We start from the raw sequence: 21,835 nt of genomic DNA on the forward strand, positions 1-21,835 counted from the left end.
TGAGGCCCCGGGCTCAATCCCTGGCATCTCCAAGCCCTTTTTCTTCCCCCTTCACTAAAATCATATTTTGTGATCAGAAGCAAACTCTTACACCTCCTTTCAGGCTTTTTCAAATATTCATTCATTCATTCATTCATTCATTCAATCTATCTGTCTTTTGACTTGTAAATATATACATAAATATAGGTATGTCTGCGTGTGCGGATATTATTTTATTCCTATTTTCTACCAAATCTCACACTTGATGAACATTATCGTTGAAGCAAAACCTACTGGAATAAACTGACCGAGAAAAGGGAAGTGCTCCAGGTGAGCCTCGAACTCACAACCTCGGCATTGCTCTGCAGACATACTGCTATATAAGTACCGCGCGCTAACCGATTGCGCCACTGGAGCGTCAGCAGGAGCCGGCTGACAAACTTAGGAAATCCCTCCAAATGGAAGGCAGATCTTGGGACTGCAACAAAGCCCTTCACTTCAGCAAGCCAGGAGCCGGCTGACACACTTAGGAAATCCCTCTACATGGCCGGCAGATCTTGGGACTGTGCAACAAAGCCCTTCACTTCAGCAAGCTGCAGGCAGGGCCAGGGTGCTGTGGCTTAGTTGGTTAAAGTGCCTGTCTAGTAAACAGGAGATCCTGGGTTCGAATCCCAGCAGCACCTCCATGTTCTCAATTTGTTTATTAAAAACAACCACAAAAGAAAATGATTTGAATTTTAAAGTGTAAACGAAGGAGAAAATCTTGCGAGACTGCTGGAACTCAGCCACAACCTTTTAGTCACGCCACGCAGCACAGCTCAGCACGGTCCAACGCGCTATCTGTAGTGCCACAGAGCTAAACGCAGGTCAAAGCTGCACAGGGAAGGAGAGCCGAGGCCACGGAGGAAAAAGTGCCAAAAGCCGACGAGGATGGGATTCGAACCCACGCGTGCAGAGCACAATGGATTAGCAGTCCATCGCCTTAACCACTCGGCCACCTCATCTGCCGTGCTGCGTGCTGTCAAAGAAGAGCTACATTTCAGGATGAAACCCTGGAACGTGAGCAGTTGTCTCAGAAATGAAAGGGATCAATTGCATCAAACTGGTGGGCAGCTGTCCGTGGTAGAGCTCATGCTTTGCATGTATGAGGCCCCGGGCTCAATCCCTGGCATCTCCAAGCCCTTTTTCTTCCCCCTTCACTAAAATCATATTTTGTGATCAGAAGCAAACTCTTACACCTCCTTTCAGGCTTTTTCAAATATTCATTCATTCATTCATTCATTCATTCAATCTATCTGTCTTTTGACTTGTAAATATATACATAAATATAGGTATGTCTGCGTGTGCGGATATTATTTTATTCCTATTTTCTACCAAATCTCACACTTGATGAACATTATCGTTGAAGCAAAACCTACTGGAATAAACTGACCGAGAAAAGGGAAGTGCTCCAGGTGAGCCTCGAACTCACAACCTCGGCATTGCTCTGCAGACATACTGCTATATAAGTACCGCGCGCTAACCGATTGCGCCACTGGAGCGTCAGCAGGAGCCGGCTGACAAACTTAGGAAATCCCTCCAAATGGAAGGCAGATCTTGGGACTGCAACAAAGCCCTTCACTTCAGCAAGCCAGGAGCCGGCTGACACACTTAGGAAATCCCTCTACATGGCCGGCAGATCTTGGGACTGTGCAACAAAGCCCTTCACTTCAGCAAGCTGCAGGCAGGGCCAGGGTGCTGTGGCTTAGTTGGTTAAAGTGCCTGTCTAGTAAACAGGAGATCCTGGGTTCGAATCCCAGCAGCACCTCCATGTTCTCAATTTGTTTATTAAAAACAACCACAAAAGAAAATGATTTGAATTTTAAAGTGTAAACGAAGGAGAAAATCTTGCGAGACTGCTGGAACTCAGCCACAACCTTTTAGTCACGCCACGCAGCACAGCTCAGCACGGTCCAACGCGCTATCTGTAGTGCCACAGAGCTAAACGCAGGTCAAAGCTGCACAGGGAAGGAGAGCCGAGGCCACGGAGGAAAAAGTGCCAAAAGCCGACGAGGATGGGATTCGAACCCACGCGTGCAGAGCACAATGGATTAGCAGTCCATCGCCTTAACCACTCGGCCACCTCATCTGCCGTGCTGCGTGCTGTCAAAGAAGAGCTACATTTCAGGATGAAACCCTGGAACGTGAGCAGTTGTCTCAGAAATAAAAGGGATCAATTGCATCAAACTGGTGGGCAGCTGTCCGTGGTAGAGCTCATGCTTTGCATGTATGAGGCCCCGGGCTCAATCCCTGGCATCTCCAAGCCCTTTTTCTTCCCCCTTCACTAAAATCATATTTTGTGATCAGAAGCAAACTCTTACACCTCCTTTCAGGCTTTTTCAAATATTCATTCATTCATTCATTCATTCATTCAATCTATCTGTCTTTTGACTTGTAAATATATACATAAATATAGGTATGTCTGCGTGTGCGGATATTATTTTATTCCTATTTTCTACCAAATCTCACACTTGATGAACATTATCGTTGAAGCAAAACCTACTGGAATAAACTGACCGAGAAAAGGGAAGTGCTCCAGGTGAGCCTCGAACTCACAACCTCGGCATTGCTCTGCAGACATACTGCTATATAAGTACCGCGCGCTAACCGATTGCGCCACTGGAGCGTCAGCAGGAGCCGGCTGACAAACTTAGGAAATCCCTCCAAATGGAAGGCAGATCTTGGGACTGCAACAAAGCCCTTCACTTCAGCAAGCCAGGAGCCGGCTGACACACTTAGGAAATCCCTCTACATGGCCGGCAGATCTTGGGACTGTGCAACAAAGCCCTTCACTTCAGCAAGCTGCAGGCAGGGCCAGGGTGCTGTGGCTTAGTTGGTTAAAGTGCCTGTCTAGTAAACAGGAGATCCTGGGTTCGAATCCCAGCAGCACCTCCATGTTCTCAATTTGTTTATTAAAAACAACCACAAAAGAAAATGATTTGAATTTTAAAGTGTAAACGAAGGAGAAAATCTTGCGAGACTGCTGGAACTCAGCCACAACCTTTTAGTCACGCCACGCAGCACAGCTCAGCACGGTCCAACGCGCTATCTGTAGTGCCACAGAGCTAAACGCAGGTCAAAGCTGCACAGGGAAGGAGAGCCGAGGCCACGGAGGAAAAAGTGCCAAAAGCCGACGAGGATGGGATTCGAACCCACGCGTGCAGAGCACAATGGATTAGCAGTCCATCGCCTTAACCACTCGGCCACCTCATCTGCCGTGCTGCGTGCTGTCAAAGAAGAGCTACATTTCAGGATGAAACCCTGGAACGTGAGCAGTTGTCTCAGAAATAAAAGGGATCAATTGCATCAAACTGGTGGGCAGCTGTCCGTGGTAGAGCTCATGCTTTGCATGTATGAGGCCCCGGGCAAAATCCCTGGCATCTCCAAGCCCTTTTTCTTCCCCCTTCACTAAAATCATATTTTGTGATCAGAAGCAAACTCTTACACCTCCTTTTAGGCTTTTTCAAATATTCATTCATTCATTCATTCATTCATTCAATCTATCTGTCTTTTGACTTGTAAATATATACATAAATATAGGTATGTCTGCGTGTGCGGATATTATTTTATTCCTATTTTCTACCAAATCTCACACTTGATGAACATTATCGTTGAAGCAAAACCTACTGGAATAAACTGACCGAGAAAAGGGAAGTGCTCCAGGTGAGCCTCGAATTCACAACCTCGGCATTGCTCTGCAGACATACTGCTATATAAGTACCGCGCGCTAACCGATTGCGCCACTGGAGCGTCAGCAGGAGCCGGCTGACAAACTTAGGAAATCCCTCCAAATGGAAGGCAGATCTTGGGACTGCAACAAAGCCCTTCACTTCAGCAAGCCAGGAGCCGGCTGACACACTTAGGAAATCCCTCTACATGGCCGGCAGATCTTGGGACTGTGCAACAAAGCCCTTCACTTCAGCAATCTGCAGGCAGGGCCTGGGTGCTGTGGCTTAGTTGGTTAAAGTGCCTGTCTAGTAAACAGGAGATCCTGGGTTCGAATCCCAGCAGCACCTCCATGTTCTCAATTTGTTTATTAAAAACAACCACAAAAGAAAATGATTTGAATTTTAAAGTGTAAACGAAGGAGAAAATCTTGCGAGACTGCTGGAACTCAGCCACAACCTTTTAGTCACGCCACGCAGCACAGCTCAGCACGGTCCAACGCGCTATCTGTAGTGCCACAGAGCTAAACGCAGGTCAAAGCTGCACAGGGAAGGAGAGCCGAGGCCACGGAGGAAAAAGTGCCAAAAGCCGACGAGGATGGGATTCGAACCCACGCGTGCAGAGCACAATGGATTAGCAGTCCATCGCCTTAACCACTCGGCCACCTCATCTGCCGTGCTGCGTGCTGTCAAAGAAGAGCTACATTTCAGGATGAAACCCTGGAACGTGAGCAGTTGTCTCAGAAATAAAAGGGATCAATTGCATCAAACTGGTGGGCAGCTGTCCGTGGTAGAGCTCATGCTTTGCATGTATGAGGCCCCGGGCTCAATCCCTGGCATCTCCAAGCCCTTTTTCTTCCCCCTTCACTAAAATCATATTTTGTGATCAGAAGCAAACTCTTACACCTCCTTTCAGGCTTTTTCAAATATTCATTCATTCATTCATTCATTCATTCATTCAATCTATCTGTCTTTTGACTTGTAAATATATACATAAATATAGGTATGTCTGCGTGTGCGGATATTATTTTATTCCTATTTTCTACCAAATCTCACACTTGATGAACATTATCGTTGAAGCAAAACCTACTGGAATAAACTGACCGAGAAAAGGGAAGTGCTCCAGGTGAGCCTCGAACTCACAACCTCGGCATTGCTCTGCAGACATACTGCTATATAAGTACCGCGCGCTAACCGATTGCGCCACTGGAGCGTCAGCAGGAGCCGGCTGACAAACTTAGGAAATCCCTCCAAATGGAAGGCAGATCTTGGGACTGCAACAAAGCCCTTCACTTCAGCAAGCCAGGAGCCGGCTGACACACTTAGGAAATCCCTCTACATGGCCGGCAGATCTTGGGACTGTGCAACAAAGCCCTTCACTTCAGCAAGCTGCAGGCAGGGCCAGGGTGCTGTGGCTTAGTTGGTTAAAGTGCCTGTCTAGTAAACAGGAGATCCTGGGTTCGAATCCCAGCAGCACCTCCATGTTCTCAATTTGTTTATTAAAAACAACCACAAAAGAAAATGATTTGAATTTTAAAGTGTAAACGAAGGAGAAAATCTTGCGAGACTGCTGGAACTCAGCCACAACCTTTTAGTCACGCCACGCAGCACAGCTCAGCACGGTCCAACGCGCTATCTGTAGTGCCACAGAGCTAAACGCAGGTCAAAGCTGCACAGGGAAGGAGAGCCGAGGCCACGGAGGAAAAAGTGCCAAAAGCCGACGAGGATGGGATTCGAACCCACGCGTGCAGAGCACAATGGATTAGCAGTCCATCGCCTTAACCACTCGGCCACCTCATCTGCCGTGCTGCGTGCTGTCAAAGAAGAGCTACATTTCAGGATGAAACCCTGGAACGTGAGCAGTTGTCTCAGAAATAAAAGGGATCAATTGCATCAAACTGGTGGGCAGCTGTCCGTGGTAGAGCTCATGCTTTGCATGTATGAGGCCCCGGGCTCAATCCCTGGCATCTCCAAGCCCTTTTTCTTCCCCCTTCACTAAAATCATATTTTGTGATCAGAAGCAAACTCTTACACCTCCTTTCAGGCTTTTTCAAATATTCATTCATTCATTCATTCATTCATTCATTCAATCTATCTGTCTTTTGACTTGTAAATATATACATAAATATAGGTATGTCTGCGTGTGCGGATATTATTTTATTCCTATTTTCTACCAAATCTCACACTTGATGAACATTATCGTTGAAGCAAAACCTACTGGAATAAACTGACCGAGAAAAGGGAAGTGCTCCAGGTGAGCCTCGAACTCACAACCTCGGCATTGCTCTGCAGACATACTGCTATATAAGTACCGCGCGCTAACCGATTGCGCCACTGGAGCGTCAGCAGGAGCCGGCTGACAAACTTAGGAAATCCCTCCAAATGGAAGGCAGATCTTGGGACTGCAACAAAGCCCTTCACTTCAGCAAGCCAGGAGCCGGCTGACACACTTAGGAAATCCCTCTACATGGCCGGCAGATCTTGGGACTGTGCAACAAAGCCCTTCACTTCAGCAAGCTGCAGGCAGGGCCAGGGTGCTGTGGCTTAGTTGGTTAAAGTGCCTGTCTAGTAAACAGGAGATCCTGGGTTCGAATCCCAGCAGCACCTCCATGTTCTCAATTTGTTTATTAAAAACAACCACAAAAGAAAATGATTTGAATTTTAAAGTGTAAACGAAGGAGAAAATCTTGCGAGACTGCTGGAACTCAGCCACAACCTTTTAGTCACGCCACGCAGCACAGCTCAGCACGGTCCAACGCGCTATCTGTAGTGCCACAGAGCTAAACGCAGGTCAAAGCTGCACAGGGAAGGAGAGCCGAGGCCACGGAGGAAAAAGTGCCAAAAGCCGACGAGGATGGGATTCAAACCCACGCGTGCAGAGCACAATGGATTAGCAGTCCATCGCCTTAACCACTCGGCCACCTCATCTGCCGTGCTGCGTGCTGTCAAAGAAGAGCTACATTTCAGGATGAAACCCTGGAACGTGAGCAGTTGTCTCAGAAATGAAAGGGATCAATTGCATCAAACTGGTGGGCAGCTGTCCGTGGTAGAGCTCATGCTTTGCATGTATGAGGCCCCGGGCTCAATCCCTGGCATCTCCAAGCCCTTTTTCTTCCCCCTTCACTAAAATCATATTTTGTGATCAGAAGCAAACTCTTACACCTCCTTTCAGGCTTTTTCAAATATTCATTCATTCATTCATTCATTCATTCATTCAATCTATCTGTCTTTTGACTTGTAAATATATACATAAATATAGGTATGTCTGCGTGTGCGGATATTATTTTATTCCTATTTTCTACCAAATCTCACACTTGATGAACATTATCGTTGAAGCAAAACCTACTGGAATAAACTGACCGAGAAAAGGGAAGTGCTCCAGGTGAGCCTCGAACTCACAACCTCGGCATTGCTCTGCAGACATACTGCTATATAAGTACCGCGCGCTAACCGATTGCGCCACTGGAGCGTCAGCAGGAGCCGGCTGACAAACTTAGGAAATCCCTCCAAATGGAAGGCAGATCTTGGGACTGCAACAAAGCCCTTCACTTCAGCAAGCCAGGAGCCGGCTGACACACTTAGGAAATCCCTCTACATGGCCGGCAGATCTTGGGACTGTGCAACAAAGCCCTTCACTTCAGCAAGCTGCAGGCAGGGCCAGGGTGCTGTGGCTTAGTTGGTTAAAGTGCCTGTCTAGTAAACAGGAGATCCTGGGTTCGAATCCCAGCAGCACCTCCATGTTCTCAATTTGTTTATTAAAAACAACCACAAAAGAAAATGATTTGAATTTTAAAGTGTAAACGAAGGAGAAAATCTTGCGAGACTGCTGGAACTCAGCCACAACCTTTTAGTCACGCCACGCAGCACAGCTCAGCACGGTCCAACGCGCTATCTGTAGTGCCACAGAGCTAAACGCAGGTCAAAGCTGCACAGGGAAGGAGAGCCGAGGCCACGGAGGAAAAAGTGCCAAAAGCCGACGAGGATGGGATTCGAACCCACGCGTGCAGAGCACAATGGATTAGCAGTCCATCGCCTTAACCACTCGGCCACCTCATCTGCCGTGCTGCGTGCTGTCAAAGAAGAGCTACATTTCAGGATGAAACCCTGGAACGTGAGCAGTTGTCTCAGAAATGAAAGGGATCAATTGCATCAAACTGGTGGGCAGCTGTCCGTGGTAGAGCTCATGCTTTGCATGTATGAGGCCCCGGGCTCAATCCCTGGCATCTCCAAGCCCTTTTTCTTCCCCCTTCACTAAAATCATATTTTGTGATCAGAAGCAAACTCTTACACCTCCTTTCAGGCTTTTTCAAATATTCATTCATTCATTCATTCATTCATTCATTCAATCTATCTGTCTTTTGACTTGTAAATATATACATAAATATAGGTATGTCTGCGTGTGCGGATATTATTTTATTCCTATTTTCTACCAAATCTCACACTTGATGAACATTATCGTTGAAGCAAAACCTACTGGAATAAACTGACCGAGAAAAGGGAAGTGCTCCAGGTGAGCCTCGAACTCACAACCTCGGCATTGCTCTGCAGACATACTGCTATATAAGTACCGCGCGCTAACCGATTGCGCCACTGGAGCGTCAGCAGGAGCCGGCTGACAAACTTAGGAAATCCCTCCAAATGGAAGGCAGATCTTGGGACTGCAACAAAGCCCTTCACTTCAGCAAGCCAGGAGCCGGCTGACACACTTAGGAAATCCCTCTACATGGCCGGCAGATCTTGGGACTGTGCAACAAAGCCCTTCACTTCAGCAAGCTGCAGGCAGGGCCAGGGTGCTGTGGCTTAGTTGGTTAAAGTGCCTGTCTAGTAAACAGGAGATCCTGGGTTCGAATCCCAGCAGCACCTCCATGTTCTCAATTTGTTTATTAAAAACAACCACAAAAGAAAATGATTTGAATTTTAAAGTGTAAACGAAGGAGAAAATCTTGCGAGACTGCTGGAACTCAGCCACAACCTTTTAGTCACGCCACGCAGCACAGCTCAGCACGGTCCAACGCGCTATCTGTAGTGCCACAGAGCTAAACGCAGGTCAAAGCTGCACAGGGAAGGAGAGCCGAGGCCACGGAGGAAAAAGTGCCAAAAGCCGACGAGGATGGGATTCGAACCCACGCGTGCAGAGCACAATGGATTAGCAGTCCATCGCCTTAACCACTCGGCCACCTCATCTGCCGTGCTGCGTGCTGTCAAAGAAGAGCTACATTTCAGGATGAAACCCTGGAACGTGAGCAGTTGTCTCAGAAATGAAAGGGATCAATTGCATCAAACTGGTGGGCAGCTGTCCGTGGTAGAGCTCATGCTTTGCATGTATGAGGCCCCGGGCTCAATCCCTGGCATCTCCAAGCCCTTTTTCTTCCCCCTTCACTAAAATCATATTTTGTGATCAGAAGCAAACTCTTACACCTCCTTTCAGGCTTTTTCAAATATTCATTCATTCATTCATTCATTCATTCATTCAATCTATCTGTCTTTTGACTTGTAAATATATACATAAATATAGGTATGTCTGCGTGTGCGGATATTATTTTATTCCTATTTTCTACCAAATCTCACACTTGATGAACATTATCGTTGAAGCAAAACCTACTGGAATAAACTGACCGAGAAAAGGGAAGTGCTCCAGGTGAGCCTCGAACTCACAACCTCGGCATTGCTCTGCAGACATACTGCTATATAAGTACCGCGCGCTAACCGATTGCGCCACTGGAGCGTCAGCAGGAGCCGGCTGACAAACTTAGGAAATCCCTCCAAATGGAAGGCAGATCTTGGGACTGCAACAAAGCCCTTCACTTCAGCAAGCCAGGAGCCGGCTGACACACTTAGGAAATCCCTCTACATGGCCGGCAGATCTTGGGACTGTGCAACAAAGCCCTTCACTTCAGCAAGCTGCAGGCAGGGCCAGGGTGCTGTGGCTTAGTTGGTTAAAGTGCCTGTCTAGTAAACAGGAGATCCTGGGTTCGAATCCCAGCAGCACCTCCATGTTCTCAATTTGTTTATTAAAAACAACCACAAAAGAAAATGATTTGAATTTTAAAGTGTAAACGAAGGAGAAAATCTTGCGAGACTGCTGGAACTCAGCCACAACCTTTTAGTCACGCCACGCAGCACAGCTCAGCACGGTCCAACGCGCTATCTGTAGTGCCACAGAGCTAAACGCAGGTCAAAGCTGCACAGGGAAGGAGAGCCGAGGCCACGGAGGAAAAAGTGCCAAAAGCCGACGAGGATGGGATTCGAACCCACGCGTGCAGAGCACAATGGATTAGCAGTCCATCGCCTTAACCACTCGGCCACCTCATCTGCCGTGCTGCGTGCTGTCAAAGAAGAGCTACATTTCAGGATGAAACCCTGGAACGTGAGCAGTTGTCTCAGAAATGAAAGGGATCAATTGCATCAAACTGGTGGGCAGCTGTCCGTGGTAGAGCTCATGCTTTGCATGTATGAGGCCCCGGGCTCAATCCCTGGCATCTCCAAGCCCTTTTTCTTCCCCCTTCACTAAAATCATATTTTGTGATCAGAAGCAAACTCTTACACCTCCTTTCAGGCTTTTTCAAATATTCATTCATTCATTCATTCATTCATTCATTCAATCTATCTGTCTTTTGACTTGTAAATATATACATAAATATAGGTATGTCTGCGTGTGCGGATATTATTTTATTCCTATTTTCTACCAAATCTCACACTTGATGAACATTATCGTTGAAGCAAAACCTACTGGAATAAACTGACCGAGAAAAGGGAAGTGCTCCAGGTGAGCCTCGAACTCACAACCTCGGCATTGCTCTGCAGACATACTGCTATATAAGTACCGCGCGCTAACCGATTGCGCCACTGGAGCGTCAGCAGGAGCCGGCTGACAAACTTAGGAAATCCCTCCAAATGGAAGGCAGATCTTGGGACTGCAACAAAGCCCTTCACTTCAGCAAGCCAGGAGCCGGCTGACACACTTAGGAAATCCCTCTACATGGCCGGCAGATCTTGGGACTGTGCAACAAAGCCCTTCACTTCAGCAAGCTGCAGGCAGGGCCAGGGTGCTGTGGCTTAGTTGGTTAAAGTGCCTGTCTAGTAAACAGGAGATCCTGGGTTCGAATCCCAGCAGCACCTCCATGTTCTCAATTTGTTTATTAAAAACAACCACAAAAGAAAATGATTTGAATTTTAAAGTGTAAACGAAGGAGAAAATCTTGCGAGACTGCTGGAACTCAGCCACAACCTTTTAGTCACGCCACGCAGCACAGCTCAGCACGGTCCAACGCGCTATCTGTAGTGCCACAGAGCTAAACGCAGGTCAAAGCTGCACAGGGAAGGAGAGCCGAGGCCACGGAGGAAAAAGTGCCAAAAGCCGACGAGGATGGGATTCGAACCCACGCGTGCAGAGCACAATGGATTAGCAGTCCATCGCCTTAACCACTCGGCCACCTCATCTGCCGTGCTGCGTGCTGTCAAAGAAGAGCTACATTTCAGGATGAAACCCTGGAACGTGAGCAGTTGTCTCAGAAATGAAAGGGATCAATTGCATCAAACTGGTGGGCAGCTGTCCGTGGTAGAGCTCATGCTTTGCATGTATGAGGCCCCGGGCTCAATCCCTGGCATCTCCAAGCCCTTTTTCTTCCCCCTTCACTAAAATCATATTTTGTGATCAGAAGCAAACTCTTACACCTCCTTTCAGGCTTTTTCAAATATTCATTCATTCATTCATTCATTCATTCATTCAATCTATCTGTCTTTTGACTTGTAAATATATACATAAATATAGGTATGTCTGCGTGTGCGGATATTATTTTATTCCTATTTTCTACCAAATCTCACACTTGATGAACATTATCGTTGAAGCAAAACCTACTGGAATAAACTGACCGAGAAAAGGGAAGTGCTCCAGGTGAGCCTCGAACTCACAACCTCGGCATTGCTCTGCAGACATACTGCTATATAAGTACCGCGCGCTAACCGATTGCGCCACTGGAGCGTCAGCAGGAGCCGGCTGACAAACTTAGGAAATCCCTCCAAATGGAAGGCAGATCTTGGGACTGCAACAAAGCCCTTCACTTCAGCAAGCCAGGAGCCGGCTGACACACTTAGGAAATCCCTCTACATGGCCGGCAGATCTTGGGACTGTGCAACAAAGCCCTTCACTTCAGCAAGCTGCAGGCAGGGCCAGGGTGCTGTGGCTTAGTTGGTTAAAGTGCCTGTCTAGTAAACAGGAGATCCTGGGTTCGAATCCCAGCAGCACCTCCATGTTCTCAATTTGTTTATTAAAAACAACCACAAAAGAAAATGATTTGAATTTTAAAGTGTAAACGAAGGAGAAAATCTTGCGAGACTGCTGGAACTCAGCCACAACCTTTTAGTCACGCCACGCAGCACAGCTCAGCACGGTCCAACGCGCTATCTGTAGTGCCACAGAGCTAAACGCAGGTCAAAGCTGCACAGGGAAGGAGAGCCGAGGCCACGGAGGAAAAAGTGCCAAAAGCCGACGAGGATGGGATTCGAACCCACGCGTGCAGAGCACAATGGATTAGCAGTCCATCGCCTTAACCACTCGGCCACCTCATCTGCCGTGCTGCGTGCTGTCAAAGAAGAGCTACATTTCAGGATGAAACCCTGGAACGTGAGCAGTTGTCTCAGAAATGAAAGGGATCAATTGCATCAAACTGGTGGGCAGCTGTCCGTGGTAGAGCTCATGCTTTGCATGTATGAGGCCCCGGGCTCAATCCCTGGCATCTCCAAGCCCTTTTTCTTCCCCCTTCACTAAAATCATATTTTGTGATCAGAAGCAAACTCTTACACCTCCTTTCAGGCTTTTTCAAATATTCATTCATTCATTCATTCATTCATTCATTCAATCTATCTGTCTTTTGACTTGTAAATATATACATAAATATAGGTATGTCTGCGTGTGCGGATATTATTTTATTCCTATTTTCTACCAAATCTCACACTTGATGAACATTATCGTTGAAGCAAAACCTACTGGAATAAACTGACCGAGAAAAGGGAAGTGCTCCAGGTGAGCCTCGAACTCACAACCTCGGCATTGCTCTGCAGACATACTGCTATATAAGTACCGCGCGCTAACCGATTGCGCCACTGGAGCGTCAGCAGGAGCCGGCTGACAAACTTAGGAAATCCCTCCAAATGGAAGGCAGATCTTGGGACTGCAACAAAGCCCTTCACTTCAGCAAGCCAGGAGCCGGCTGACACACTTAGGAAATCCCTCTACATGGCCGGCAGATCTTGGGACTGTGCAACAAAGCCCTTCACTTCAGCAAGCTGCAGGCAGGGCCAGGGTGCTGTGGCTTAGTTGGTTAAAGTGCCTGTCTAGTAAACAGGAGATCCTGGGTTCGAATCCCAGCAGCACCTCCATGTTCTCAATTTGTTTATTAAAAACAACCACAAAAGAAAATGATTTGAATTTTAAAGTGTAAACGAAGGAGAAAATCTTGCGAGACTGCTGGAACTCAGCCACAACCTTTTAGTCACGCCACGCAGCACAGCTCAGCACGGTCCAACGCGCTATCTGTAGTGCCACAGAGCTAAACGCAGGTCAAAGCTGCACAGGGAAGGAGAGCCGAGGCCACGGAGGAAAAAGTGCCAAAAGCCGACGAGGATGGGATTCGAACCCACGCGTGCAGAGCACAATGGATTAGCAGTCCATCGCCTTAACCACTCGGCCACCTCATCTGCCGTGCTGCGTGCTGTCAAAGAAGAGCTACATTTCAGGATGAAACCCTGGAACGTGAGCAGTTGTCTCAGAAATGAAAGGGATCAATTGCATCAAACTGGTGGGCAGCTGTCCGTGGTAGAGCTCATGCTTTGCATGTATGAGGCCCCGGGCTCAATCCCTGGCATCTCCAAGCCCTTTTTCTTCCCCCTTCACTAAAATCATATTTTGTGATCAGAAGCAAACTCTTACACCTCCTTTCAGGCTTTTTCAAATATTCATTCATTCATTCATTCATTCATTCATTCAATCTATCTGTCTTTTGACTTGTAAATATATACATAAATATAGGTATGTCTGCGTGTGCGGATATTATTTTATTCCTATTTTCTACCAAATCTCACACTTGATGAACATTATCGTTGAAGCAAAACCTACTGGAATAAACTGACCGAGAAAAGGGAAGTGCTCCAGGTGAGCCTCGAACTCACAACCTCGGCATTGCTCTGCAGACATACTGCTATATAAGTACCGCGCGCTAACCGATTGCGCCACTGGAGCGTCAGCAGGAGCCGGCTGACAAACTTAGGAAATCCCTCCAAATGGAAGGCAGATCTTGGGACTGCAACAAAGCCCTTCACTTCAGCAAGCCAGGAGCCGGCTGACACACTTAGGAAATCCCTCTACATGGCCGGCAGATCTTGGGACTGTGCAACAAAGCCCTTCACTTCAGCAAGCTGCAGGCAGGGCCAGGGTGCTGTGGCTTAGTTGGTTAAAGTGCCTGTCTAGTAAACAGGAGATCCTGGGTTCGAATCCCAGCAGCACCTCCATGTTCTCAATTTGTTTATTAAAAACAACCACAAAAGAAAATGATTTGAATTTTAAAGTGTAAACGAAGGAGAAAATCTTGCGAGACTGCTGGAACTCAGCCACAACCTTTTAGTCACGCCACGCAGCACAGCTCAGCACGGTCCAACGCGCTATCTGTAGTGCCACAGAGCTAAACGCAGGTCAAAGCTGCACAGGGAAGGAGAGCCGAGGCCACGGAGGAAAAAGTGCCAAAAGCCGACGAGGATGGGATTCGAACCCACGCGTGCAGAGCACAATGGATTAGCAGTCCATCGCCTTAACCACTCGGCCACCTCATCTGCCGTGCTGCGTGCTGTCAAAGAAGAGCTACATTTCAGGATGAAACCCTGGAACGTGAGCAGTTGTCTCAGAAATGAAAGGGATCAATTGCATCAAACTGGTGGGCAGCTGTCCGTGGTAGAGCTCATGCTTTGCATGTATGAGGCCCCGGGCTCAATCCCTGGCATCTCCAAGCCCTTTTTCTTCCCCCTTCACTAAAATCATATTTTGTGATCAGAAGCAAACTCTTACACCTCCTTTCAGGCTTTTTCAAATATTCATTCATTCATTCATTCATTCATTCAATCTATCTGTCTTTTGACTTGTAAATATATACATAAATATAGGTATGTCTGCGTGTGCGGATATTATTTTATTCCTATTTTCTACCAAATCTCACACTTGATGAACATTATCGTTGAAGCAAAACCTACTGGAATAAACTGACCGAGAAAAGGGAAGTGCTCCAGGTGAGCCTCGAACTCACAACCTCGGCATTGCTCTGCAGACATACTGCTATATAAGTACCGCGCGCTAACCGATTGCGCCACTGGAGCGTCAGCAGGAGCCGGCTGACAAACTTAGGAAATCCCTCCAAATGGAAGGCAGATCTTGGGACTGCAACAAAGCCCTTCACTTCAGCAAGCCAGGAGCCGGCTGACACACTTAGGAAATCCCTCTACATGGCCGGCAGATCTTGGGACTGTGCAACAAAGCCCTTCACTTCAGCAAGCTGCAGGCAGGGCCAGGGTGCTGTGGCTTAGTTGGTTAAAGTGCCTGTCTAGTAAACAGGAGATCCTGGGTTCGAATCCCAGCAGCACCTCCATGTTCTCAATTTGTTTATTAAAAACAACCACAAAAGAAAATGATTTGAATTTTAAAGTGTAAACGAAGGAGAAAATCTTGCGAGACTGCTGGAACTCAGCCACAACCTTTTAGTCACGCCACGCAGCACAGCTCAGCACGGTCCAACGCGCTATCTGTAGTGCCACAGAGCTAAACGCAGGTCAAAGCTGCACAGGGAAGGAGAGCCGAGGCCACGGAGGAAAAAGTGCCAAAAGCCGACGAGGATGGGATTCGAACCCACGCGTGCAGAGCACAATGGATTAGCAGTCCATCGCCTTAACCACTCGGCCACCTCATCTGCCGTGCTGCGTGCTGTCAAAGAAGAGCTACATTTCAGGATGAAACCCTGGAACGTGAGCAGTTGTCTCAGAAATAAAAGGGATCAATTGCATCAAACTGGTGGGCAGCTGTCCGTGGTAGAGCTCATGCTTTGCATGTATGAGGCCCCGGGCTCAATCCCTGGCATCTCCAAGCCCTTTTTCTTCCCCCTTCACTAAAATCATATTTTGTGATCAGAAGCAAAGTCTTACACCTCCTTTCAGGCTTTTTCAAATATTCATTCATTCATTCATTCATTCATTCAATCTATCTGTCTTTTGACTTGTAAATATATACATAAATATAGGTATGTCTGCGTGTGCGGATATTATTTTATTCCTATTTTCTACCAAATCTCACACTTGATGAACATTATCGTTGAAGCAAAACCTACTGGAATAAACTGACCGAGAAAAGGGAAGTGCTCCAGGTGAGCCTCGAACTCACAACCTCGGCATTGCTCTGCAGACATACTGCTATATAAGTACCGCGCGCTAACCGATTGCGCCACTGGAGCGTCAGCAGGAGCCGGCTGACAAACTTAGGAAATCCCTCCAAATGGAAGGCAGATCTTGGGACTGCAACAAAGCCCTTCACTTCAGCAAGCCAGGAGCCGGCTGACACACTTAGGAAATCCCTCTACATGGCCGGCAGATCTTGGGACTGTGCAACAAAGCCCTTCACTTCAGCAAGCTGCAGGCAGGGCCAGGGTGCTGTGGCTTAGTTGGTTAAAGTGCCTGTCTAGTAAACAGGAGATCCTGGGTTCGAATCCCAGCAGCACCTCCATGTTCTCAATTTGTTTATTAAAAACAACCACAAAAGAAAATGATTTGAATTTTAAAGTGTAAACGAAGGAGAAAATCTTGCGAGACTGCTGGAACTCAGCCACAACCTTTTAGTCACGCCACGCAGCACAGCTCAGCACGGTCCAACGCGCTATCTGTAGTGCCACAGAGCTAAACGCAGGTCAAAGCTGCACAGGGAAGGAGAGCCGAGGCCACGGAGGAAAAAGTGCCAAAAGCCGACGAGGATGGGATTCGAACCCACGCGTGCAGAGCACAATGGATTAGCAGTCCATCGCCTTAACCACTCGGCCACCTCATCTGCCGTGCTGCGTGCTGTCAAAGAAGAGCTACATTTCAGGATGAAACCCTGGAACGTGAGCAGTTGTCTCAGAAATAAAAGGGATCAATTGCATCAAACTGGTGGGCAGCTGTCCGTGGTAGAGCTCATGCTTTGCATGTATGAGGCCCCGGGCTCAATCCCTGGCATCTCCAAGCCCTTTTTCTTCCCCCTTCACTAAAATCATATTTTGTGATCAGAAGCAAACTCTTACACCTCCTTTCAGGCTTTTTCAAATATTCATTCATTCATTCATTCATTCATTCAATCTATCTGTCTTTTGACTTGTAAATATATACATAAATATAGGTATGTCTGCGTGTGCGGATATTATTTTATTCCTATTTTCTACCAAATCTCACACTTGATGAACATTATCGTTGAAGCAAAACCTACTGGAATAAACTGACCGAGAAAAGGGAAGTGCTCCAGGTGAGCCTCGAACTCACAACCTCGGCATTGCTCTGCAGACATACTGCTATATAAGTACCGCGCGCTAACCGATTGCGCCACTGGAGCGTCAGCAGGAGCCGGCTGACAAACTTAGGAAATCCCTCCAAATGGAAGGCAGATCTTGGGACTGCAACAAAGCCCTTCACTTCAGCAAGCCAGGAGCCGGCTGACACACTTAGGAAATCCCTCTACATGGCCGGCAGATCTTGGGACTGTGCAACAAAGCCCTTCACTTCAGCAAGCTGCAGGCAGGGCCAGGGTGCTGTGGCTTAGTTGGTTAAAGTGCCTGTCTAGTAAACAGGAGATCCTGGGTTCGAATCCCAGCAGCACCTCCATGTTCTCAATTTGTTTATTAAAAACAACCACAAAAGAAAATGATTTGAATTTTAAAGTGTAAACGAAGGAGAAAATCTTGCGAGACTGCTGGAACTCAGCCACAACCTTTTAGTCACGCCACGCAGCACAGCTCAGCACGGTCCAACGCGCTATCTGTAGTGCCACAGAGCTAAACGCAGGTCAAAGCTGCACAGGGAAGGAGAGCCGAGGCCACGGAGGAAAAAGTGCCAAAAGCCGACGAGGATGGGATTCGAACCCACGCGTGCAGAGCACAATGGATTAGCAGTCCATCGCCTTAACCACTCGGCCACCTCATCTGCCGTGCTGCGTGCTGTCAAAGAAGAGCTACATTTCAGGATGAAACCCTGGAACGTGAGCAGTTGTCTCAGAAATGAAAGGGATCAATTGCATCAAACTGGTGGGCAGCTGTCCGTGGTAGAGCTCATGCTTTGCATGTATGAGGCCCCGGGCTCAATCCCTGGCATCTCCAAGCCCTTTTTCTTCCCCCTTCACTAAAATCATATTTTGTGATCAGAAGCAAACTCTTACACCTCCTTTCAGGCTTTTTCAAATATTCATTCATTCATTCATTCATTCATTCAATCTATCTGTCTTTTGACTTGTAAATATATACATAAATATAGGTATGTCTGCGTGTGCGGATATTATTTTATTCCTATTTTCTACCAAATCTCACACTTGATGAACATTATCGTTGAAGCAAAACCTACTGGAATAAACTGACCGAGAAAAGGGAAGTGCTCCAGGTGAGCCTCGAACTCACAACCTCGGCATTGCTCTGCAGACATACTGCTATATAAGTACCGCGCGCTAACCGATTGCGCCACTGGAGCGTCAGCAGGAGCCGGCTGACAAACTTAGGAAATCCCTCCAAATGGAAGGCAGATCTTGGGACTGCAACAAAGCCCTTCACTTCAGCAAGCCAGGAGCCGGCTGACACACTTAGGAAATCCCTCTACATGGCCGGCAGATCTTGGGACTGTGCAACAAAGCCCTTCACTTCAGCAAGCTGCAGGCAGGGCCAGGGTGCTGTGGCTTAGTTGGTTAAAGTGCCTGTCTAGTAAACAGGAGATCCTGGGTTCGAATCCCAGCAGCACCTCCATGTTCTCAATTTGTTTATTAAAAACAACCACAAAAGAAAATGATTTGAATTTTAAAGTGTAAACGAAGGAGAAAATCTTGCGAGACTGCTGGAACTCAGCCACAACCTTTTAGTCACGCCACGCAGCACAGCTCAGCACGGTCCAACGCGCTATCTGTAGTGCCACAGAGCTAAACGCAGGTCAAAGCTGCACAGGGAAGGAGAGCCGAGGCCACGGAGGAAAAAGTGCCAAAAGCCGACGAGGATGGGATTCGAACCCACGCGTGCAGAGCACAATGGATTAGCAGTCCATCGCCTTAACCACTCGGCCACCTCATCTGCCGTGCTGCGTGCTGTCAAAGAAGAGCTACATTTCAGGATGAAACCCTGGAACGTGAGCAGTTGTCTCAGAAATGAAAGGGATCAATTGCATCAAACTGGTGGGCAGCTGTCCGTGGTAGAGCTCATGCTTTGCATGTATGAGGCCCCGGGCTCAATCCCTGGCATCTCCAAGCCCTTTTTCTTCCCCCTTCACTAAAATCATATTTTGTGATCAGAAGCAAACTCTTACACCTCCTTTCAGGCTTTTTCAAATATTCATTCATTCATTCATTCATTCATTCAATCTATCTGTCTTTTGACTTGTAAATATATACATAAATATAGGTATGTCTGCGTGTGCGGATATTATTTTATTCCTATTTTCTACCAAATCTCACACTTGATGAACATTATCGTTGAAGCAAAACCTACTGGAATAAACTGACCGAGAAAAGGGAAGTGCTCCAGGTGAGCCTCGAACTCACAACCTCGGCATTGCTCTGCAGACATACTGCTATATAAGTACCGCGCGCTAACCGATTGCGCCACTGGAGCGTCAGCAGGAGCCGGCTGACAAACTTAGGAAATCCCTCCAAATGGAAGGCAGATCTTGGGACTGCAACAAAGCCCTTCACTTCAGCAAGCCAGGAGCCGGCTGACACACTTAGGAAATCCCTCTACATGGCCGGCAGATCTTGGGACTGTGCAACAAAGCCCTTCACTTCAGCAAGCTGCAGGCAGGGCCAGGGTGCTGTGGCTTAGTTGGTTAAAGTGCCTGTCTAGTAAACAGGAGATCCTGGGTTCGAATCCCAGCAGCACCTCCATGTTCTCAATTTGTTTATTAAAAACAACCACAAAAGAAAATGATTTGAATTTTAAAGTGTAAACGAAGGAGAAAATCTTGCGAGACTGCTGGAACTCAGCCACAACCTTTTAGTCACGCCACGCAGCACAGCTCAGCACGGTCCAACGCGCTATCTGTAGTGCCACAGAGCTAAACGCAGGTCAAAGCTGCACAGGGAAGGAGAGCCGAGGCCACGGAGGAAAAAGTGCCAAAAGCCGACGAGGATGGGATTCGAACCCACGCGTGCAGAGCACAATGGATTAGCAGTCCATCGCCTTAACCACTCGGCCACCTCATCTGCCGTGCTGCGTGCTGTCAAAGAAGAGCTACATTTCAGGATGAAACCCTGGAACGTGAGCAGTTGTCTCAGAAATAAAAGGGATCAATTGCATCAAACTGGTGGGCAGCTGTCCGTGGTAGAGCTCATGCTTTGCATGTATGAGGCCCCGGGCTCAATCCCTGGCATCTCCAAGCCCTTTTTCTTCCCCCTTCACTAAAATCATATTTTGTGATCAGAAGCAAAGTCTTACACCTCCTTTCAGGCTTTTTCAAATATTCATTCATTCATTCATTCATTCATTCAATCTATCTGTCTTTTGACTTGTAAATATATACATAAATATAGGTATGTCTGCGTGTGCGGATATTATTTTATTCCTATTTTCTACCAAATCTCACACTTGATGAACATTATCGTTGAAGCAAAACCTACTGGAATAAACTGACCGAGAAAAGGGAAGTGCTCCAGGTGAGCCTCGAACTCACAACCTCGGCATTGCTCTGCAGACATACTGCTATATAAGTACCGCGCGCTAACCGATTGCGCCACTGGAGCGTCAGCAGGAGCCGGCTGACAAACTTAGGAAATCCCTCCAAATGGAAGGCAGATCTTGGGACTGCAACAAAGCCCTTCACTTCAGCAAGCCAGGAGCCGGCTGACACACTTAGGAAATCCCTCTACATGGCCGGCAGATCTTGGGACTGTGCAACAAAGCCCTTCACTTCAGCAAGCTGCAGGCAGGGCCAGGGTGCTGTGGCTTAGTTGGTTAAAGTGCCTGTCTAGTAAACAGGAGATCCTGGGTTCGAATCCCAGCAGCACCTCCATGTTCTCAATTTGTTTATTAAAAACAACCACAAAAGAAAATGATTTGAATTTTAAAGTGTAAACGAAGGAGAAAATCTTGCGAGACTGCTGGAACTCAGCCACAACCTTTTAGTCACGCCACGCAGCACAGCTCAGCACGGTCCAACGCGCTATCTGTAGTGCCACAGAGCTAAACGCAGGTCAAAGCTGCACAGGGAAGGAGAGCCGAGGCCACGGAGGAAAAAGTGCCAAAAGCCGACGAGGATGGGATTCGAACCCACGCGTGCAGAGCACAATGGATTAGCAGTCCATCGCCTTAACCACTCGGCCACCTCATCTGCCGTGCTGCGTGCTGTCAAAGAAGAGCTACATTTCAGGATGAAACCCTGGAACGTGAGCAGTTGTCTCAGAAATGAAAGGGATCAATTGCATCAAACTGGTGGGCAGCTGTCCGTGGTAGAGCTCATGCTTTGCATGTATGAGGCCCCGGGCTCAATCCCTGGCATCTCCAAGCCCTTTTTCTTCCCCCTTCACTAAAATCATATTTTGTGATCAGAAGCAAACTCTTACACCTCCTTTCAGGCTTTTTCAAATATTCATTCATTCATTCATTCATTCATTCAATCTATCTGTCTTTTGACTTGTAAATATATACATAAATATAGGTATGTCTGCGTGTGCGGATATTATTTTATTCCTATTTTCTACCAAATCTCACACTTGATGAACATTATCGTTGAAGCAAAACCTACTGGAATAAACTGACCGAGAAAAGGGAAGTGCTCCAGGTGAGCCTCGAACTCACAACCTCGGCATTGCTCTGCAGACATACTGCTATATAAGTACCAGCGCGCTAACCGATTGCGCCACTGGAGCGTCAGCAGGAGCCGGCTGACAAACTTAGGAAATCCCTCCAAATGGA

General features: G+C 47.4%; 1 protein-coding gene and 58 non-coding genes across 59 annotated transcripts in view; 19 read left to right on the plus strand and 40 right to left on the minus strand.

The window, feature by feature from the left end:
* Nucleotides 1–21,835, minus strand: part of LOC131708099 (uncharacterized) — a 174,376-nt gene that overhangs the window by 75,240 nt on the left and 77,301 nt on the right. The gene's annotated exons all lie outside the window — the stretch shown is intronic.
* On the minus strand, nucleotides 302–396 carry trnai-uau (transfer RNA isoleucine (anticodon UAU)). The gene is made up of 2 exons: nucleotides 359–396; nucleotides 302–337 (listed from the first exon to the last, which is right to left on the minus strand). It is a non-coding gene; the product is annotated as a tRNA-Ile (tRNA).
* trnat-agu (transfer RNA threonine (anticodon AGU)) lies at nucleotides 589–662 on the plus strand. Its single transcript has one exon. It is a non-coding gene; the product is annotated as a tRNA-Thr (tRNA).
* trnas-gcu (transfer RNA serine (anticodon GCU)) lies at nucleotides 902–983 on the minus strand. Its single transcript has one exon. It is a non-coding gene; the product is annotated as a tRNA-Ser (tRNA).
* trnai-uau (transfer RNA isoleucine (anticodon UAU)) lies at nucleotides 1,426–1,520 on the minus strand. The gene is made up of 2 exons: nucleotides 1,483–1,520; nucleotides 1,426–1,461 (listed from the first exon to the last, which is right to left on the minus strand). It is a non-coding gene; the product is annotated as a tRNA-Ile (tRNA).
* On the plus strand, nucleotides 1,713–1,786 carry trnat-agu (transfer RNA threonine (anticodon AGU)). Its single transcript has one exon. It is a non-coding gene; the product is annotated as a tRNA-Thr (tRNA).
* On the minus strand, nucleotides 2,026–2,107 carry trnas-gcu (transfer RNA serine (anticodon GCU)). The gene has a single exon. It is a non-coding gene; the product is annotated as a tRNA-Ser (tRNA).
* On the minus strand, nucleotides 2,550–2,644 carry trnai-uau (transfer RNA isoleucine (anticodon UAU)). Its single transcript has 2 exons — nucleotides 2,607–2,644; nucleotides 2,550–2,585 (listed from the first exon to the last, which is right to left on the minus strand). It is a non-coding gene; the product is annotated as a tRNA-Ile (tRNA).
* trnat-agu (transfer RNA threonine (anticodon AGU)) lies at nucleotides 2,837–2,910 on the plus strand. Its single transcript has one exon. It is a non-coding gene; the product is annotated as a tRNA-Thr (tRNA).
* trnas-gcu (transfer RNA serine (anticodon GCU)) lies at nucleotides 3,150–3,231 on the minus strand. The gene has a single exon. It is a non-coding gene; the product is annotated as a tRNA-Ser (tRNA).
* Nucleotides 3,674–3,768, minus strand: trnai-uau (transfer RNA isoleucine (anticodon UAU)). The gene is made up of 2 exons: nucleotides 3,731–3,768; nucleotides 3,674–3,709 (listed from the first exon to the last, which is right to left on the minus strand). It is a non-coding gene; the product is annotated as a tRNA-Ile (tRNA).
* On the plus strand, nucleotides 3,961–4,034 carry trnat-agu (transfer RNA threonine (anticodon AGU)). Its single transcript has one exon. It is a non-coding gene; the product is annotated as a tRNA-Thr (tRNA).
* trnas-gcu (transfer RNA serine (anticodon GCU)) lies at nucleotides 4,274–4,355 on the minus strand. Its single transcript has one exon. It is a non-coding gene; the product is annotated as a tRNA-Ser (tRNA).
* Nucleotides 4,802–4,896, minus strand: trnai-uau (transfer RNA isoleucine (anticodon UAU)). The gene is made up of 2 exons: nucleotides 4,859–4,896; nucleotides 4,802–4,837 (listed from the first exon to the last, which is right to left on the minus strand). It is a non-coding gene; the product is annotated as a tRNA-Ile (tRNA).
* On the plus strand, nucleotides 5,089–5,162 carry trnat-agu (transfer RNA threonine (anticodon AGU)). The gene has a single exon. It is a non-coding gene; the product is annotated as a tRNA-Thr (tRNA).
* On the minus strand, nucleotides 5,402–5,483 carry trnas-gcu (transfer RNA serine (anticodon GCU)). The gene has a single exon. It is a non-coding gene; the product is annotated as a tRNA-Ser (tRNA).
* trnai-uau (transfer RNA isoleucine (anticodon UAU)) lies at nucleotides 5,930–6,024 on the minus strand. Its single transcript has 2 exons — nucleotides 5,987–6,024; nucleotides 5,930–5,965 (listed from the first exon to the last, which is right to left on the minus strand). It is a non-coding gene; the product is annotated as a tRNA-Ile (tRNA).
* On the plus strand, nucleotides 6,217–6,290 carry trnat-agu (transfer RNA threonine (anticodon AGU)). The gene has a single exon. It is a non-coding gene; the product is annotated as a tRNA-Thr (tRNA).
* trnas-gcu (transfer RNA serine (anticodon GCU)) lies at nucleotides 6,530–6,611 on the minus strand. The gene has a single exon. It is a non-coding gene; the product is annotated as a tRNA-Ser (tRNA).
* On the minus strand, nucleotides 7,058–7,152 carry trnai-uau (transfer RNA isoleucine (anticodon UAU)). Its single transcript has 2 exons — nucleotides 7,115–7,152; nucleotides 7,058–7,093 (listed from the first exon to the last, which is right to left on the minus strand). It is a non-coding gene; the product is annotated as a tRNA-Ile (tRNA).
* On the plus strand, nucleotides 7,345–7,418 carry trnat-agu (transfer RNA threonine (anticodon AGU)). The gene has a single exon. It is a non-coding gene; the product is annotated as a tRNA-Thr (tRNA).
* On the minus strand, nucleotides 7,658–7,739 carry trnas-gcu (transfer RNA serine (anticodon GCU)). The gene has a single exon. It is a non-coding gene; the product is annotated as a tRNA-Ser (tRNA).
* On the minus strand, nucleotides 8,186–8,280 carry trnai-uau (transfer RNA isoleucine (anticodon UAU)). Its single transcript has 2 exons — nucleotides 8,243–8,280; nucleotides 8,186–8,221 (listed from the first exon to the last, which is right to left on the minus strand). It is a non-coding gene; the product is annotated as a tRNA-Ile (tRNA).
* On the plus strand, nucleotides 8,473–8,546 carry trnat-agu (transfer RNA threonine (anticodon AGU)). Its single transcript has one exon. It is a non-coding gene; the product is annotated as a tRNA-Thr (tRNA).
* Nucleotides 8,786–8,867, minus strand: trnas-gcu (transfer RNA serine (anticodon GCU)). Its single transcript has one exon. It is a non-coding gene; the product is annotated as a tRNA-Ser (tRNA).
* On the minus strand, nucleotides 9,314–9,408 carry trnai-uau (transfer RNA isoleucine (anticodon UAU)). The gene is made up of 2 exons: nucleotides 9,371–9,408; nucleotides 9,314–9,349 (listed from the first exon to the last, which is right to left on the minus strand). It is a non-coding gene; the product is annotated as a tRNA-Ile (tRNA).
* trnat-agu (transfer RNA threonine (anticodon AGU)) lies at nucleotides 9,601–9,674 on the plus strand. Its single transcript has one exon. It is a non-coding gene; the product is annotated as a tRNA-Thr (tRNA).
* trnas-gcu (transfer RNA serine (anticodon GCU)) lies at nucleotides 9,914–9,995 on the minus strand. The gene has a single exon. It is a non-coding gene; the product is annotated as a tRNA-Ser (tRNA).
* On the minus strand, nucleotides 10,442–10,536 carry trnai-uau (transfer RNA isoleucine (anticodon UAU)). The gene is made up of 2 exons: nucleotides 10,499–10,536; nucleotides 10,442–10,477 (listed from the first exon to the last, which is right to left on the minus strand). It is a non-coding gene; the product is annotated as a tRNA-Ile (tRNA).
* trnat-agu (transfer RNA threonine (anticodon AGU)) lies at nucleotides 10,729–10,802 on the plus strand. Its single transcript has one exon. It is a non-coding gene; the product is annotated as a tRNA-Thr (tRNA).
* On the minus strand, nucleotides 11,042–11,123 carry trnas-gcu (transfer RNA serine (anticodon GCU)). Its single transcript has one exon. It is a non-coding gene; the product is annotated as a tRNA-Ser (tRNA).
* On the minus strand, nucleotides 11,570–11,664 carry trnai-uau (transfer RNA isoleucine (anticodon UAU)). The gene is made up of 2 exons: nucleotides 11,627–11,664; nucleotides 11,570–11,605 (listed from the first exon to the last, which is right to left on the minus strand). It is a non-coding gene; the product is annotated as a tRNA-Ile (tRNA).
* On the plus strand, nucleotides 11,857–11,930 carry trnat-agu (transfer RNA threonine (anticodon AGU)). The gene has a single exon. It is a non-coding gene; the product is annotated as a tRNA-Thr (tRNA).
* On the minus strand, nucleotides 12,170–12,251 carry trnas-gcu (transfer RNA serine (anticodon GCU)). The gene has a single exon. It is a non-coding gene; the product is annotated as a tRNA-Ser (tRNA).
* trnai-uau (transfer RNA isoleucine (anticodon UAU)) lies at nucleotides 12,698–12,792 on the minus strand. The gene is made up of 2 exons: nucleotides 12,755–12,792; nucleotides 12,698–12,733 (listed from the first exon to the last, which is right to left on the minus strand). It is a non-coding gene; the product is annotated as a tRNA-Ile (tRNA).
* Nucleotides 12,985–13,058, plus strand: trnat-agu (transfer RNA threonine (anticodon AGU)). The gene has a single exon. It is a non-coding gene; the product is annotated as a tRNA-Thr (tRNA).
* Nucleotides 13,298–13,379, minus strand: trnas-gcu (transfer RNA serine (anticodon GCU)). The gene has a single exon. It is a non-coding gene; the product is annotated as a tRNA-Ser (tRNA).
* trnai-uau (transfer RNA isoleucine (anticodon UAU)) lies at nucleotides 13,826–13,920 on the minus strand. The gene is made up of 2 exons: nucleotides 13,883–13,920; nucleotides 13,826–13,861 (listed from the first exon to the last, which is right to left on the minus strand). It is a non-coding gene; the product is annotated as a tRNA-Ile (tRNA).
* Nucleotides 14,113–14,186, plus strand: trnat-agu (transfer RNA threonine (anticodon AGU)). Its single transcript has one exon. It is a non-coding gene; the product is annotated as a tRNA-Thr (tRNA).
* On the minus strand, nucleotides 14,426–14,507 carry trnas-gcu (transfer RNA serine (anticodon GCU)). The gene has a single exon. It is a non-coding gene; the product is annotated as a tRNA-Ser (tRNA).
* trnai-uau (transfer RNA isoleucine (anticodon UAU)) lies at nucleotides 14,950–15,044 on the minus strand. The gene is made up of 2 exons: nucleotides 15,007–15,044; nucleotides 14,950–14,985 (listed from the first exon to the last, which is right to left on the minus strand). It is a non-coding gene; the product is annotated as a tRNA-Ile (tRNA).
* Nucleotides 15,237–15,310, plus strand: trnat-agu (transfer RNA threonine (anticodon AGU)). Its single transcript has one exon. It is a non-coding gene; the product is annotated as a tRNA-Thr (tRNA).
* Nucleotides 15,550–15,631, minus strand: trnas-gcu (transfer RNA serine (anticodon GCU)). The gene has a single exon. It is a non-coding gene; the product is annotated as a tRNA-Ser (tRNA).
* trnai-uau (transfer RNA isoleucine (anticodon UAU)) lies at nucleotides 16,074–16,168 on the minus strand. The gene is made up of 2 exons: nucleotides 16,131–16,168; nucleotides 16,074–16,109 (listed from the first exon to the last, which is right to left on the minus strand). It is a non-coding gene; the product is annotated as a tRNA-Ile (tRNA).
* Nucleotides 16,361–16,434, plus strand: trnat-agu (transfer RNA threonine (anticodon AGU)). The gene has a single exon. It is a non-coding gene; the product is annotated as a tRNA-Thr (tRNA).
* On the minus strand, nucleotides 16,674–16,755 carry trnas-gcu (transfer RNA serine (anticodon GCU)). The gene has a single exon. It is a non-coding gene; the product is annotated as a tRNA-Ser (tRNA).
* Nucleotides 17,198–17,292, minus strand: trnai-uau (transfer RNA isoleucine (anticodon UAU)). Its single transcript has 2 exons — nucleotides 17,255–17,292; nucleotides 17,198–17,233 (listed from the first exon to the last, which is right to left on the minus strand). It is a non-coding gene; the product is annotated as a tRNA-Ile (tRNA).
* On the plus strand, nucleotides 17,485–17,558 carry trnat-agu (transfer RNA threonine (anticodon AGU)). The gene has a single exon. It is a non-coding gene; the product is annotated as a tRNA-Thr (tRNA).
* On the minus strand, nucleotides 17,798–17,879 carry trnas-gcu (transfer RNA serine (anticodon GCU)). The gene has a single exon. It is a non-coding gene; the product is annotated as a tRNA-Ser (tRNA).
* Nucleotides 18,322–18,416, minus strand: trnai-uau (transfer RNA isoleucine (anticodon UAU)). Its single transcript has 2 exons — nucleotides 18,379–18,416; nucleotides 18,322–18,357 (listed from the first exon to the last, which is right to left on the minus strand). It is a non-coding gene; the product is annotated as a tRNA-Ile (tRNA).
* Nucleotides 18,609–18,682, plus strand: trnat-agu (transfer RNA threonine (anticodon AGU)). The gene has a single exon. It is a non-coding gene; the product is annotated as a tRNA-Thr (tRNA).
* On the minus strand, nucleotides 18,922–19,003 carry trnas-gcu (transfer RNA serine (anticodon GCU)). Its single transcript has one exon. It is a non-coding gene; the product is annotated as a tRNA-Ser (tRNA).
* Nucleotides 19,446–19,540, minus strand: trnai-uau (transfer RNA isoleucine (anticodon UAU)). Its single transcript has 2 exons — nucleotides 19,503–19,540; nucleotides 19,446–19,481 (listed from the first exon to the last, which is right to left on the minus strand). It is a non-coding gene; the product is annotated as a tRNA-Ile (tRNA).
* On the plus strand, nucleotides 19,733–19,806 carry trnat-agu (transfer RNA threonine (anticodon AGU)). The gene has a single exon. It is a non-coding gene; the product is annotated as a tRNA-Thr (tRNA).
* Nucleotides 20,046–20,127, minus strand: trnas-gcu (transfer RNA serine (anticodon GCU)). Its single transcript has one exon. It is a non-coding gene; the product is annotated as a tRNA-Ser (tRNA).
* Nucleotides 20,570–20,664, minus strand: trnai-uau (transfer RNA isoleucine (anticodon UAU)). The gene is made up of 2 exons: nucleotides 20,627–20,664; nucleotides 20,570–20,605 (listed from the first exon to the last, which is right to left on the minus strand). It is a non-coding gene; the product is annotated as a tRNA-Ile (tRNA).
* On the plus strand, nucleotides 20,857–20,930 carry trnat-agu (transfer RNA threonine (anticodon AGU)). Its single transcript has one exon. It is a non-coding gene; the product is annotated as a tRNA-Thr (tRNA).
* Nucleotides 21,170–21,251, minus strand: trnas-gcu (transfer RNA serine (anticodon GCU)). Its single transcript has one exon. It is a non-coding gene; the product is annotated as a tRNA-Ser (tRNA).
* trnai-uau (transfer RNA isoleucine (anticodon UAU)) lies at nucleotides 21,694–21,789 on the minus strand. Its single transcript has 2 exons — nucleotides 21,751–21,789; nucleotides 21,694–21,729 (listed from the first exon to the last, which is right to left on the minus strand). It is a non-coding gene; the product is annotated as a tRNA-Ile (tRNA).

The sequence above is a fragment of the Acipenser ruthenus genome, chromosome 40 (assembly GCF_902713425.1).
Source record: "Acipenser ruthenus chromosome 40, fAciRut3.2 maternal haplotype, whole genome shotgun sequence".
NCBI lineage: Eukaryota > Metazoa > Chordata > Actinopteri > Acipenseriformes > Acipenseridae > Acipenser > Acipenser ruthenus.